Source organism: Canis lupus, chromosome 26 (genome assembly GCF_011100685.1).
Source record: "Canis lupus familiaris isolate Mischka breed German Shepherd chromosome 26, alternate assembly UU_Cfam_GSD_1.0, whole genome shotgun sequence".
Taxonomy (NCBI): Eukaryota; Metazoa; Chordata; class Mammalia; order Carnivora; family Canidae; genus Canis; species Canis lupus.
The window spans coordinates 29790575-29806006 of NC_049247.1; positions in this window are offsets into that span (position 1 = coordinate 29790575).

Sequence of the window (15432 nt, forward strand, 5' to 3'; positions counted from 1 at the left end):
CCAGGATCGAGCCCCGTGTCGGGCTCCCGGCATGGAGCCTGCTTCTCCCTCCTCCTGTGTCTCTGCCCCCCCCCCTCTCTATCATAAATAAATAAATCTTTAAAAAAATAAATAAACTTAACCACATCTTTATAAAGACCCTGTGTCCAGGGGATCCCTGAGTGGCTCAGTGGTTTAGCACCTGCCCAAGGGCATGATCCTGGAGTCCCGGGATCGAGTCCCACATCAGGCTCCCGGCATGGAGCCTGCTCCTCTCTCTGCCTCTCTCTCTCTCTCTCTCTCTCTCTCTGTGTCTCTCATGAATAAATAAAATCTTAAAAAAAAATAAAGACCCTGTGTCCAAATGCAGTCCCGTTATAAAAATCCTGGGAGTTATGATGGGTTTAGGGGGTGGGGGGCACAATTCAGCCCATAGCAAGGGGACACAGGAAAACCTCACCATCTTTTTGCTGTTGTAAAAAGAAATGGAAAGAAAGGAAGGAAAAAGAAAGGAATAGATAACTCCCAGTTCCCTGTTCTTGTTTCTACTAAGGCTCAGCTGGCGTGGCCAAGCTTGGATGGACAGATGAGAGGGAGCAGAGGGGAGGGAGGTCTGCCCCAAGACCCCCACAGAGGCCCTCCAACACCAGCCAATGAGCTGGACATGGGCTGTGCGCGGTTTTCAAAAGACAGAGGAGGTGGCCCGAGGGGTGAGGCCAGCCCTAGGTGTGGGGAAGGCAGGCGGGGGGGGGGGGGGCACTGTAACACACAAAGGCAGCAACACACCCTCTCTGACCCCTGGCTGCTCAGAGCTCCCAGCCCAGGACCCAGATCAGAGCAGGGGCTCTAAGTGCCCTTTGAGTACTGAACGGAGATGGTTGGCAACCTCTGGAGATGTTCTTTCTCTCTTACTGGTCAAAACTTTTTGTCTTTACTTTTTATTTTCAGCAAACCAATAATGCTTCCTTGTTCAAAGGGGCTTTGCTCTTTTTTGGAACTGACACTAGGATCTGGCTCTCTCTGCACTGCCCCCATGGATCCGAAAGAAAAATACCTAGGACCAGCTGCCAACTCCCATCTCCCTCAGGTGAGGGCAATCTGCTTTGGCAGATCTCAGGAACAACACTGATTTTGCCATGAAGAACTTTCATGAATTCCAAGTCTAAGAGCTTCAGGCTGGAAGGAAATCAAGAAATATGACCACAGGATACCCTGGCTTGATAGCACATCACCAGAAATAGGAGAACCCCTACAGAGTTTTGAGTCCACGCAGGCATATAGTTAACAAAATCAAGACACACAGGACCACATCAAACTTCAAAACTTTCATTCATCAAAAGACACATTCAACACACTGAAAAGGAATAAGAGGAAATACTGATAATATCTAATAAGGGGTTAATATCCAGAGTATATTAAGAACTCCTACAACTCAACAACAAAAAAATCAAATAGCCCAGTTAAAAAATGGGTAGGGGATTTGAGTAGACATTTCTCCAAGAATGATATGCAACTGGCCCATAAACATATGAAAAGAGGCTCAACTTCAGTAACCATCAGAAAAGTACAAATCAAAACCACAAGGAGACATTACAATATCCATTAGGATGGCCATTATGAAAAACCAGAAAAAGAAAAGAAGTGTTGGCAAAAATATGGAGAAATTGGAACTTTTTGTGCATTGCTGGAGGAAATGTAAATCAATGCAGTTGCTATAGAAGACAGTATGAAGTTTCCTCAAAACACTAAAAACAGAACTACCATTTGGTCCAGGAATCCTACTTCTGGTTATATACCCAAAAGAACTGAAAGCATATATCTCTAAGAGATATCTGAACACTCACATTCAAAGTGGCATCTTTCACAAGAGCTGAGAGGTGGAAACAGTTTAAGTGTCCATCGATAGATGATTGGCTGAGAAGACTGAAGTGCACCCACACAGTGGAACATTATTCAGACTTAAAAAGGCAGAAAATTCTGACATGTGCTACAATATGGTTGGAATAAGCCAGCCATAAAAGGACTGCATACATAGTGTATGACTCCATTTCTCTGAGCTTCCTAGAGTCAAACTCATGGAGACAGAAAGTAGAAGGGTTGTTGCCAGGGACTTTGGGAGGGGGATTGGGGAGTTACTGTTTTATGGAGCTAGAGTCTCAGTTCCACAAGATGGAAAGGTTCTGAAGATCTGTTGCACAACAGTGTAAGTAGACTTAACACTGCTGAATTGGACACTTAAAACTATTAAGGTGGCAAATGTTATCTTTATGTTGGGTTTTCTTGTTTTGTTTTTACCACACACACAATCAAACCATAGTGATCATGCCCCAGTCCATTTCGATGTCTTCCTGGTATCTGAGCAGTGTCTGGAATGACAAGTGACTCCTTCCTACTTTCCGACTTTTAGGTAAAATGATAATACCAACTTCTCCCCAATGGTATCACATTCTTCCAGGAATGCAAAGTCAACCAAAGTTTTTATCCAAAGACCACTGTGAATGAGGTGGCTTCTAATGGTTTGGGAAAGACTCCCTTTCAATGGCAGCACATGGCGTGAATAGGGATCGCTGCTAACCCAAACCCAAGAAGTGCCCCCACCTTGCACACGTGAACTCCCCCACTCATGTCCTTCCCAACCACTGTGGGTCAATCATCTAAGATGTGGCTAGGGCCAGCTCTCCACGAAGGGACCTCCAACACCACCTGTGCTGCACAGAAGGATGGTCCTGGAGCAGAGGAGAGAAGGAGACATGTCATTTGCACCCGCTGCCCATCTTGGTGCACAGAACAGGGAAGAGAAAAGAAGGCAACGGCAATAAGAAATTGCATTTTAAAAATAAGAGAAAGAAATTCTGTTTAAACAAATGCCTAGGTAAACGGCAAGCGCTAACTTTCTGTGCTAAACAACCTGCCCATCTTGTTAAATGACAATGGCAGAAACATGAAAGAAGACAAATGCTGTCCAACTTAGACCAGAGTGCAAAGAGACAGAAAGAAGGACACAGTTTTTTAGGACTTAGACCCCGGACGCTTTCCTGTTGTCTACTCTGTGGCCACCAGGCTGGCAACCTGGCTGTAACCGGAGATATGTCTTGTCTTTTCTTTCTTTCTTTTTTTTTCCCCCCTGCTACCCTACATTATTTTCCCTTATAAAAGGGGAAAGATAGCCTGAAAATAATTGTAAAAGATACAGCAAAGGGGCAATAAAAAGTATGCCTGTTTCTTTTAGATCCAGATTTTGAAATTTTTATTTTTCCTGGGAAACCATTCATTTCAATGAAAGGGTCAAATATATTAGCACAGGGGCATCTGACTGGTGCAGTCGGTTAAGCATCAGACTCTTGGTTTTAGCTCAGGTGGTGATCTCAGGGTCATGGGATCAAGCCTGGCGACAGGCTCCAAGTTCAGTGCAGAATCTGCTTGAGATTCTCTCTCCTTCTCCCTCTGCCCTCCCTCATGTGCCCTCTCTCTCTCTCTAAAATAAATAAATAAAGATCTTTAAAAAATATATTAGCATATAGTTGGGCATCACATCCTCTTATTATTTTAAAGTTTCTTCTGTATCATGCCTGCCGTCACTCCTACTTTCCAATATGGTGGTGAAGATCCTAGGTCATGTCAAAGGTCAGCAAGAGGATGTGAGTGTCAGAAAGGGACAAATGGGTGGACTTGCATGGCAGGTCATGGCTGAGTGATTATCAAAGGGAGCAAAAGAGCTGCAATATCAGTACTGAAAACTCTGCTTCCTCTATATTCACCAGCACAACGATTAGGAAATGTGGTTTTAAAAACTATCCTTTACATAGCAACACATTTAAAAGGTACTTAAGGATAAATCTTAAAAATGCAAGGCCTTTACAAATAAAATAATGAAATTTGAGGGCACCTGGGTGGCTCAGTTGGTTAAGTGTCCACATTCAGCTCAGGTCATGGTCTCAGGGTCCCGGGATCAGCCCTGCGATGCGTTCCCTGCTCAGTGAGGAGCCTGCTTCTCCTTCTCCTTCTGCAGCTCCCCCTGCCTGTGCTCTCTGGCCCCCTCTCTCTCTGTCAAATAAATAAAATCCCTAAAAAAAAAAAATAAAATAAGTAAAATAAAATAACAAAACTTCATTAGAAACATAAAGACCCCAATAGTACTAAAAAATAGAAAGACTCAATATTATAATCATATCTGTTCTGCAGAAATTGCTCCTAATTTTCAAGCAACGGCCATCAAAACCCAATAAGAGGGCAGGCCCAGTGGCCCAGTGGTTTAGCACCGCCTTCAGCCCGGGGTGTGATCCTAGAGATCCCGGATCAAGTCCCACGTCGGGCTCCCTGGCACGAAGCCTGCTTCTAACCTCTGCCTGTGTCTCTGCATCTCTCTGTCTGTCTGTCTCTCTGTCATGAATACATAAATAAAATCTTTAAAAAAAAATCGATAAGATTTTCACTGGAACTTCACAGGCTGATTCCAAAATGTGCTAAGAGAGCAAACTGCCCAGAAGAACCTGCCTACTCTGAAGAACAAAGGGGAGGTCCCCACCTCTGGATATAAAAATGAATTAGGAAGCTGAACTAACTGAAGGCTTTCCTGCCTTAGGAGAGATGAGCTGTCCAACAATTGAGAACAGTGACCTGAGAAAATGTGGAAATGTGACGGATTGCCCTCTGTAGGGGAGAGAGGGGACTTTCAATTCATGTCCTGGGGCTGTGGGTTATCCGCATGAAGAAAAAATAGAACTGAATTTCCACCTAAAGATAAAACCTAAAGATAAAACCCTAGGCCCTGCAGAATGAAATCCAAGAAGGCAATCTTTATGACTTTGGGGATGGAGTAGAACTTTTTTTTTTTTTTTTTTTTTTTTTTAGATTTATTTAGTTATTAGAGGGAGAGAGAGTGAGCGCGGGGAGGAGATGAGGGAGAGGGAGAGAGAAACTTTAGCAGACTCCACCGGGCTCAATCTCGAGACCCTGAGATCATGACCTGACCCCAGGCCAAGAGTCGGACGCCTAACGGACTGAGCCACCCTGGCGGCCCTGGAGTAAGCTTCCGACTTAAAGCACTACAAGCACAAAGAAGGCCGATAAAGCAGTCCATACTAAAACTCAAAGCCAAAGTTAAAAGGCACTACAAAGTAGTGAGAGACAAGCCACAGATGGGGAGAAAATATTTGCAGAGGCAGAGTCAAAGAATCCTTACAAACGAGTCAGAAAAAGAGCAATAGGGGATCCCTGGGTGGCTCAGTGATTTAGCGCCTGCCTCTGGCCCAGGGTGCGATCCTGGAGCCCTGAGATCAAGTCCCATGTCAGGCTCCCGGCAGTGAGCCTGCCTCTCCTTCTGCCTATGTCTCTGCCTCTCTCTCTCTCTATGTCTATCATAAATAAATAAAATCTTAAAAAATAAAAAGAGCAATAACCTAACTGGAAAAGGGGCGAGCATGAAGTAGTAATTCATCATTTGGAGACGGAATGGCCAATAAATACGGGGAAAAGGTCGATCTCACGCCTGCCTGTGAGGGGGGACCTGGAGCAGCTTTGGTGGCATCCAGCAGGATTGAGTATGTCCATGCTGTGCATCATGGCAAGTCTCTGTTTATTTTTATCTTTTCTTCTTTTTTTTTCTGCGACTCTTTATTTAAATTCCAGCTAGTTGGGCAGCCCCGGTGGCGCAGCGGTTTAGTGCCGCCTGCAGCCTGGGGTGTGGTCCTGGAGACCCTGGATCGAGTCCCACATCAGGCTCTCTGTATGACGCCTGCTTCTCCCTCTGCCTGTGTCTCTGCCTCTCTCCCGCTCTCTCTGAATAAATAAATCTTTAAAAAAAAAATTCCAGCTAGTTGACCTACAGGGCAATATTTGTTTCAGGTGTAGAATTTTTCGTGCTTCATCACTTACATGCAACACTCGGTGCTCATCACAGGTGCCCTGTCTAACCCATCCCCTCCCCCACTGCACCCCTGATCCGAATGCACCCCATTCACCACACTTAGGTTGATATTCAGGTAATGCGCTATCACCTGTTCATGCCTCTCTCCCCCACTACCTGTCCTGCTCAGTTCCGTGTCACAAGCACCTGGCAGAAATAATCGTGTGTTGACAAATCAACGAAAAGGCAAAGTTCTGAAAGAGGAAAAGACTTGACCACTTGTCACTCAGCAGATGCACCATGAGGGTGAGACTCCGCTCACCCCTGGCAGAGGCCTGGACTCGCAGGATGGCAGCTTTTCAGGAACCTGCTGTTCAGAAAAAGTGCACCGTTTTTAAGGTTTGAACGTATTTGGGGAAAAGCTATTGTAAGCATTGCGGCATGTCATTGGCTCAGTGTCCCAGCCCTGTCTTCGGGAACCTTCCCCCCACCCCAGCCTCTACCCCATCCCCACCCCCCAGCCCTGCCCGGGAAGCACCTGGATTGACATCACTCCCCTGTCATCCAGCAGAGGACAACGCATCCTGTGCTGAGTCCTCCAAAAGCAAACAAGCTCTGCTGGGGGAGAGGCCAGGAGCTGGGACACAGCCCGGTGCCGAAGGAAACTCCGCAAGCCGCAAACAAAGATCCTCTCCCAGACCCCGATGGCGCAATGGCATCTTCTTCCCCGGCGGGGACAGTGGCCCTGGCCCCACGGGCACGAGAGGTGTGCTGGGCTCCACAAAACCCTCCCCAGTCCCCACCGTGGGAGTCCCGCTGCAGTCGGAGCAGAGCGGGGAGGGGCACGGCCCTCCCATGGGGACAGCTCTCTGTTGGCGGGCTGGGACACACTGACGGGAAAGGTGGAGGAAATTTTCCAGAATGCTGGAAATGTTCTCTCTTGATGGGATGTGGATTTCATGAGGGTGTTCACCTGTCCGAGCTCCTCTAATGGGAAATAAGATCCGTGCATTTCATTGGATGAAACTATGCCTTGTTTAAAAACAAAATAAAATAAATTCACCCCACACCCATTAGGATGGCTACCAAAAAAAAAAAAAAAAAAAGCAAAACTAGAAATAGCAAGTATTGGCGAGGGTTTGGAGAAACCACAGCCCTTGTGCATTGTTGATGGGAATGTAAAATGGTTACAGCTGCTGTAGCAGCTTCCTCGAACATTATGAAACATTATTCCTCAAAACTGTATAAAGCTTCCTCAAAAATTAAAAATAGAAGATCACCTCAGTGGCTCAGCAGTTGAGTGTCTGCCTTCGGCTCAGGGCTTGATCCCGGGGTCCTGGGATTGAGTTGCATGTCAGGCTTCCTGCAGGGGGCCGGCTTCTCCCTCTGCCTATGTCTCTGCCTCTCTCCATGTCTCTCGTGAATAAATAAATAAAATTTTTTTTAAAAAATTAAGGATAGAACTACCCTAGGATCCAGCAATCATACATACTTGTTGGTATTGAAAGCAGGGTCTCAAAGAGGTATTTGCACACCCCTGTTCATGGCATCATTGTTCACAATAGCCAAGAGGTGGAAGCAACCCAAGAGTCCCTTGATGGATGACTGAAGCAGCGACATGTGGCTGTATGATAAGCAAAATATACATCTGATGGCATATTAGCCTCAAAAGGGAAGGAATTTCTGATACATGCTACAAAGTAGATGAAATTGAGGATTTTATACTAAGTGAAAGAGGCCAATCACAAAAGGACAAATATCATATGATTCTACTTACGTGAGGTAACCGGAGGAGTCAAATTCATAGAACAGTGGTTGCAGGGGGCTGGGGCGGGGTCTGGGGAGTTGTTTAATGGGGACAGAGTCTCAGTTTGGGAAGATGAAAAAGTCCTGGAGATGGATAGTGGTGATGGCTGCGCAACAATGTGTCCAAGCTGGACACTCAAAAAGGGGTAAGATAGTAAATTTCATGCTATGTATATTTTATCATAATAGAAAAATGGAAAAACACACACACACACAAAAACCCAAAACCAAACTCAAAAAGGGGTAAGATAGTAAATTTCATGCTATGTATATTTTATCATAATAGAAAAATGGAAAAAAACACACACACACAAAAACCCAAAACCAAACAAAAAATCACAATGATACAGAACAAGCAACACCTGGCCTCATCTGAACCTGGACAATGTATTTTTACCCAAGAAATTTCGGATTTCAACAAGAGAGCCATGCTCTTGAATAACAATGCTGATGGGGAAGTGAGCGCACACAGACCTCATCTTGTAACGGAAGTCCAGTGTAACGCCCTTGACCATGTTCTGTGCGTGATTACAGATAATGCAAACAGTTCATTCCTATTTCCTCACCATTTGTCAACTCGGGGCCTCTTCTTTTTCTTTCCAAGAACACTGAGTTCTACATTGATGTGGTTAAAGTCCCTTTGCAGGGTTCCTCTGGGGTCCTCCGCAGTAATAGCGCATCCCTTCGCATTTTCTGGAACGTCGACAGTCTGATAGCGAAGAATGGTCTTCATTCTCGAAGTAGATGTGGCAAAGAGTGTATGAAACATTTTTGAAGAAAGAGTATTTTAATGGAATAGTGTTCTAGGTAGAGGGATAGCGAAGCCGGAGAGTTTGACTGCATTTCTGGCTAGATCCTGTAAAAGTGTGCATTTTAATACATTAATACATTTTAATACATTACTAACTTGACTTCTAAGAAGATCTTCTACTGAAGAGATAATTCTACAACCAGCCTGGGCTCCCAGTGAAGTAATAAGCTTGAGTCATCATTTTTTTTTTACATTTAAGATTTCAGACATCCTAAGCTTGAACAGTTACATTTCTAGGTCTCAGGGGCTGCAGGCTAGCAGACCCTGGACTTTCCCTGCCAACTTTAAGGGTAAGCATTTGATAATTTACGGTCAGCAGGGAAATCTGTTTGTCATATGATTGTTGTTTTTGTATCTCTGATACCTGGCATACCACTTGGTATACAGTGGGGCACTCAATAAACATTTGTCAAAGGGGAAAAATGGTTAAGATGGTAAATTTTATGTTATATGTATTTTATCACAATTTTTTAAAAAGCTGCACAGTGAAAGGGGGCAAAGAGTCTTTGCAAAGCCACCTTGTCCTCATCCTCAATTTTTATGTGAACACTGAAGGGTACCGAGGGTACTGAGATGCCATGTGGCCCTGGCCCTTCTGCATGAGTACCGTTTTCAGAGGAACTGCAGGTCCCCAGGGCTGAGTCCAGGACTGCCTCCCCACTGACTAGCTCAAGGCCTGGCCAGTGCTTCAGTGGTTTCTCAGCTCTTCCTGCCATCTCAAGAAATGGCTTCCCAGGGCAAATCTAGAACTGCTACTGTAGGACCAGACAGTGCTGAGAGGCCCAGAGCCATAGTCACATGGACAGGCTATTGTCACACACACACACACACACACACACACACACACACACACACAGATAAGTCAGGGCAGGAGGTTCTATTGGAGTTGCTCTGGCAACACAAGGAAGTCTCCCCAGTCAGTGTCCCTTTGAAGAGAATCCCATGAGCTCTGGCCACAGGCCTGAACTGCCTGCCTGGGGACCACAGCAGAGCCTGGCCCTCCCAGTGAAGTACGGGTACCTCTGATTGGCCTCAGGCCCCCAGCAGCCAGAGGAAGGGACCATTAGAGTACCCATGACCGCTGCTCCATCTCTGGGGATCATGCAGGCTGACCCTCCCCACACTTTCCACATTTTCCACTCTGACTGTGACTGAGAGCCAGAGGTTTGAACTGACGATGTGAAATGCTACCACTAATCTCAATTTCTGTCATCACAGAAATGAGGACTCCGTGCCTGGGCTTGGCAAACTTTGGAGAGAGGACAGAGAGGAGATATTTTTGGCTCTTTGGGCCACGCAGTCCCTAATCGTACCGGGAGAGCAGTCACAGACGATGCCCAAACAAACGTGTGACTGTGTTTATTAAGCTTTATTGTGGACACCGACACTGCAATTTCACATAATTTGCAGGGATCACGAGATCTTCTTTTAATTTTTTCCAGCCATTTAACAATGCAGTGACCATTCTGCATGGCAAAGTGGGAGGGTGTAGGGCCTGGGGGGGAGGGGGCTCAGCCGGCAGGTGGCCCGCAGGTGGCCCTCATCACCCCTCTCCCCAGGGAGCAGCCTAGGGCAAAATATGAAGTCACGATGACATCAGCTGCAGGAAGCAGAGTGGATAAACACAGAGACAGCAGGGCCGGAGGGTCAGAGCCCACGCACGCTGCAGCCTGGCCCCGCGCCCAGAGCTGACGCTGTCACTCACTCACCCAGAGTCAGCGGCTCCAGCCCCGCCCAAGATCCTCAGCATCACTCTTTCCCTTTCCCAAAGCCATTTGCAAAACACACGTACTGATTCATGTCCCTGAAGGCCTGGAGTGGACCTTTGCACTAGAAAACGAACCCAGAAATGACACGGGCCAGTCACTCCCCCCAGGAGAGGAAGCTGCTCTGAGCACACACTCTGGCCCTCGATGCAGGTGGTGTCCCAGCGCCGACAAGGCCCAGAGAGACTGGGGCACTGTCCAGACACAGGGCAGCCCCGGCCTCGCCCCCCTCCTGCCACCCAGCCACACGCACCTGCAGCAGAGGCAGCGGGACGCGCGACCATGCAGCAGCCACCGGCCCCCAGCTCGTGCAGGAATCCCCGCTTCACCCCTCATTCTGGTCCAGAAGCAACATACCCCGAGATTTAATTTCTCTGCGCCTGTTTTCTCAGATGCAAAATGGGCAATGAAATATCTATGGTCCTTGCAAGTCATTGTGGGGATTGGGACTAACACAAACTAAGAAAAACCCCAGCCCAGCCTCTGAGAGTCTCTCCTTCACCCCACAGTCCAGGGTGGGGATTAGTGAAACTGGCTTCTGCTGCATCCTGCTGCATCCGTTCAGTAAGGATGAGACCAAAGGTGGCTGAAGGACATGAACGGTGTGCAGGGGCTTCAGGACAGTGCTGGGGACACAGGTGCAACACACATGTCAGCTGTGACCACCATGAAGATGAGTGACAGGGCGCCTGGGTGGCTCAGTCAATCAAGGGTCTGACTTTGGCTCAGATCATGATCTTGGGGTCCTGGGATTGAGACCCATGGAGGGCTCCCTGCTCAAGTGGGGAGTCTGCTAGTCCCTCTCCCTCTGCCCCTCCTCGTTTGTAGTCTCTCTCTCAAATAAATAAATAAATAAATAAATAATAAATAAATAAATAAAATCTTAAAAAAAAAAAGATGACCGACATCAGACAGATCCCCTTTCTTCAGAGGGGAACAGCTGTTCTCAGCTCCACCCAGGGCCACACCAGGAGAGTTTGGAGCTAGGACACAAGGCCACCCTGTACCCCATGCATGTCTGCAGAGATGGCACCTCGGCTGTGGCTCCTGGGTACCTGGGTACCTGGGTGGGAGGCAGCTCTCACACAGGCTCCCAGCAGAAGCATGGGGTCAGGGAGTTCATGTGTAACAGGGCAGCGTTTCCACGGGGGAAGATGAAGAGCTAGAGGTGGCTGGTGGGGACGGCTGCACAGCGATGTGAATGTGCTTAATGTCCCTGAATTGTGCCCTTAGAAATGGTGACAATGGTCAGTTTTACGTTATGTAGATTTCACCACAATAAAAAACAAGAAGGAAAAATCAACTTGGGAGAAAATTAAAAAAAAAAAAAAAACTGGGAGCATTTCCAAGGTTATGCTTAGTTTTTTGCTTCCTAAGCCAGGAAACATGTAACTTGGCGTTTGATTTATTCCGTTCCCATCTTATCAGCACTTCCAAAGAAGTGAAAACGGAATTGGAGCGCTCACAGCCTCTGAGCGAAGACAGGCAAAAGATTAAAGTGCCCAGCACCCGTCGCAGCCTGCCAACCCGCTTCCTGGCAGGCCTGCCCCTTGCCCAGTCCTGGGACCACGGCCCGGCCAGCCCCTCAGGTCCCTGATCAGAGCTCGGGGTTTGCAGCATTCACCCAGGGTCCTCATGGCCTCTTTCCAGCTCACGTTAGTTCAGATGGCAGCCCCCCTCAAGAGATGCTGTCCAAGCTCAACCCAGTGGCGTGTGACATACAGACTCTACTGAGCCGGCACATCCAGGGGCTCTTGGTGGGAGGCCCCTTTATGGCTCCCCCAGACTGTGATGTCGGGCTCCCTCATCTGGGCCACGGCCAGCCCAGGGGCATGATCTGTGTGTGCCCTGCACCCCAAGCACTGATTAGCATCTGGCTGGCCCTGAGTGACCCCACCCCAGGCTCTCACCCATGCTCCTCCCAGCAGGACAGAAGGGCTTACTGCACGAGTCCACGAGGCGGTACGGTGGCCATGTGCCTACAAATCTTCCTCTGTTCCTGGTACATCATGCCAACAGCAGCAAAGTGCACAAATGGCCCAGGACAGATAGGACAGCAGCACAGGCTGGAGAGGAGGTTGAGCAGCCCCAATAGAACCTTGGGGAACTGTTGTTTCTTTTGTTTTGTTTTTTTTTAATTTTTCCAATAAGTGAACTTGCTTTGGAATCTGAGTATGGTAATACCTTTGCCCTAACAACCTGTGTGATGGGAATCTGTCCCATGCATCCCTGGGATCGTTGGATTCCAAAACCCACACACCCACAGGCCTAGGATTTCAGCTGTGGGGAGAGACCCATCTGAAACAAGCCGCTCGTCTAGGTGGAGTTTCCTAAACCCAATGAACCTGCGAGAAAACCGAGCGATGAATAAGTATTTAGTTTTCTGTCCACTGCTCTTTGCAACAAACTGCCATTTGTGATAAACATTGTAGAGAACAAGTTCAGCAGTATTAGAGAAAACAGGAAAAATAAACTCTGAGTCTTTATATAAATATATATTCTACCCAAATCTAAATTTAATCTATGAACTAGCACAAGATAAATGTAAAGGTCACTCAAAGTTCTCTGCTGCGACTCACACAGAAAATAATATCTCAATGTTGTACCAGTTGGTCCTATACAATATGAAACTTTGAACTGTTTATAAAATAATACAACAGACGCCCAATCACTCAAGAACATAGTTATTCTGCCCTTTGAAGCCTGCAGCTCAACTATTATACAGGCAGGAAGTAGAAATCAGCGCTTTGATTTGTTTAAAATAAATTAAACACAAATGGCAACCATATTTCCTCTTATTCAGAGGAAGTTACAAAAGGTACAGAAGACCAAAAATACCAGGTGACTTTGAAATGAAGAGCCAGCAAAAAAACCCAAATTACTTCCCTTTAGCATACATTGGAAGACTGCATGCACACATTTTAAAGGATTACCACTGTTCAAAAGAATTTGGAAATAATTCTGGGTTTCCTTCAGTTTGAAAAGTAAGTCATTCAAATAAATGACTCTCAATATTTTAGAATCAAGCCTTTTTTCTTTTTTCATTTGAAATTCAAACCTATGCTTCATTTTGCTGAGCCACTCTGTTGGGCCTAGCAGCTTCAAAACCTGTCCATGGAGGAAACCATGCAGATTTGGTGCTGGAGTCAGAGTCCAGGAGGCGGAACACAGTGCCAGGGGCCAGGCTCCCTCTGGGGACACAAGGGACTGTCTGTTTCTGAGCAGCAGAGAAGCAGGCAGCCCAGAGCGAGGGCAGAAACCCAGGACCTGGGCTCATTGGCCCCTCCCATACTCTGCCTGTGTGAACAAGACAGATCCATCCATCCTGGGTGTGGGCAGCACGGGGAGGCCTGGGACCTATCTGTACCAGGTGGGTGGCCTTGCAGGGTATCATGAGAAGCACACACAAGGTGCAAACCACCAGGGGCCTCCTGAGTCATTGCTTTCATCATCCCAAGCCAGAGCAGCAAAGCATGGCATGGAGGCATGGGCTCAGAGCCTACCGTCACTGTATGGAATGTGGCCTCAGGTCCCTCATCTGTAAAATGGGGGTAATTGTACCCACTTCAGAGAGGTGTGAGTGTGAAGTGATTTAATATTCATAAAACTTTTATTTCTTTTTAAAGCTTGTATTTTATTTATGAGAGACAAAGAGAAAGAGAGGCAGAGACATAGACAGAGGGAGAAACAGGCTCCCTATGGGGAGCCTGATGAGGGACTCGATCCCAGGACCCCGGTATCACGACCTGAGCCGAATGCAGATGTTCAACCACTGAGTTACCCAGGCGTCCCTCATGAAGCTTTTAGAGTAATGTTTGGCACCCAGGAAGCCCTCCAGATGGTGGTGTTTTTTTTAAAGGCCACTAGTAATGAAACCCCCGTGGCTCTTGGTCCCCCCCACGTAGAGCAGAAGGTGATGCCAGGCTGATGTGCAGCAGGCGCTGCCGGTACTCGAACACGCCCTCATTGTTGATGGTTCGGTCCTTGCGCACCCATTTTTCCCTTCTTTATCTCCAGGGCACCTGCTTCTGCCCCTGCTGCTCTGATCCTGCTTGTGCTTCCGGGAAGCTCTCCCCCCACCTCCCCAACATGTTCAGTATTAAATAAAGGCCTGTGTGTCTCTGGCCTGGATCTCTCATGGTGCTGTCACTGTCCCGTTGCAGACTCCGCGTGCCATCTCCGGCATTCTCCTCCATCTTCCTACCAGTGTGCAGCAGCTCCACCTCCCTGCAACTTCCAGTTTTGCCTCTAACTCAACGACTCCCAAACTATGTCTCTGGAGCCCAGAAGTTCTCCCTGAGTTTCCGACCATCTATCCTTCTGACTGCCCTTTAGACGTCCTGCAAAGGACTTTGAAGCCAAAGTAATCCATTCTCCACTGAACTGGCCTTCTGCTTTCTCAAAAATCAATGGACCCCAACTGTATGGGGCTATTTCTGGACTCTGTATTCTGTTCCATTGATGTGTGCACCCACCCCTTCTGCAATGCCACCCAGTCTTAATGACTGTAGCTCTGTAGTAAGTCTTGAGATCAGATGGTGCATGTCCTTGGAAAGACCCATGCAAACCCATGGAAGAGTTGTTCTCCTCTGAAGCGGTCTTTCAAGGTGAATTTTAGAACTGGCTTGACAATTTCTATAAAAAAAGCCTGCTAAGATTTTGATTGGGACTGAGTTTAATCTCTACACCAATTTGGGGGAACAGATCTCTCCAACCCACGCACACAATATATAATTCCAGTTATTCAAGGAATTGTTTGATTTCTTTCACCAGTATTTTGTAGTTTGCAGCAAAAAAAAAGTCCTTACACCTATTTTGTAGGATTTTTCTGATGCTAATATAAGTTAAAATGTTTTTAATGTCAACTTCTAATGGTTCTTTGCTAGTACACAGATAAATTCATTGTTATATGACTCACTTTTGCATAGATTCCATTGGGTTTTCTGCATAGAAAATCATATCATTTGCAAATAAAGATGTATTTATTTCTTCCTTTTCAATATATGTGCCTATGACATTTTTTTTCTTGCCTCTGCACTTGCTAGAACCTCCATTACAATGGTGAATAGAAGCAGTGAGGTCAGATACCCTTGCCTTGTTCCTGATCGTGAGGGAGAACATCCAGTCTTTCTCCTTTAACTGTGGGGCTAGCTGCAGGGGCTTGCTAGATGCTTTTATCAGATTAAGGAAAATCTCTTTTAATCCTGGCTTGCTGGGTTCCTTTC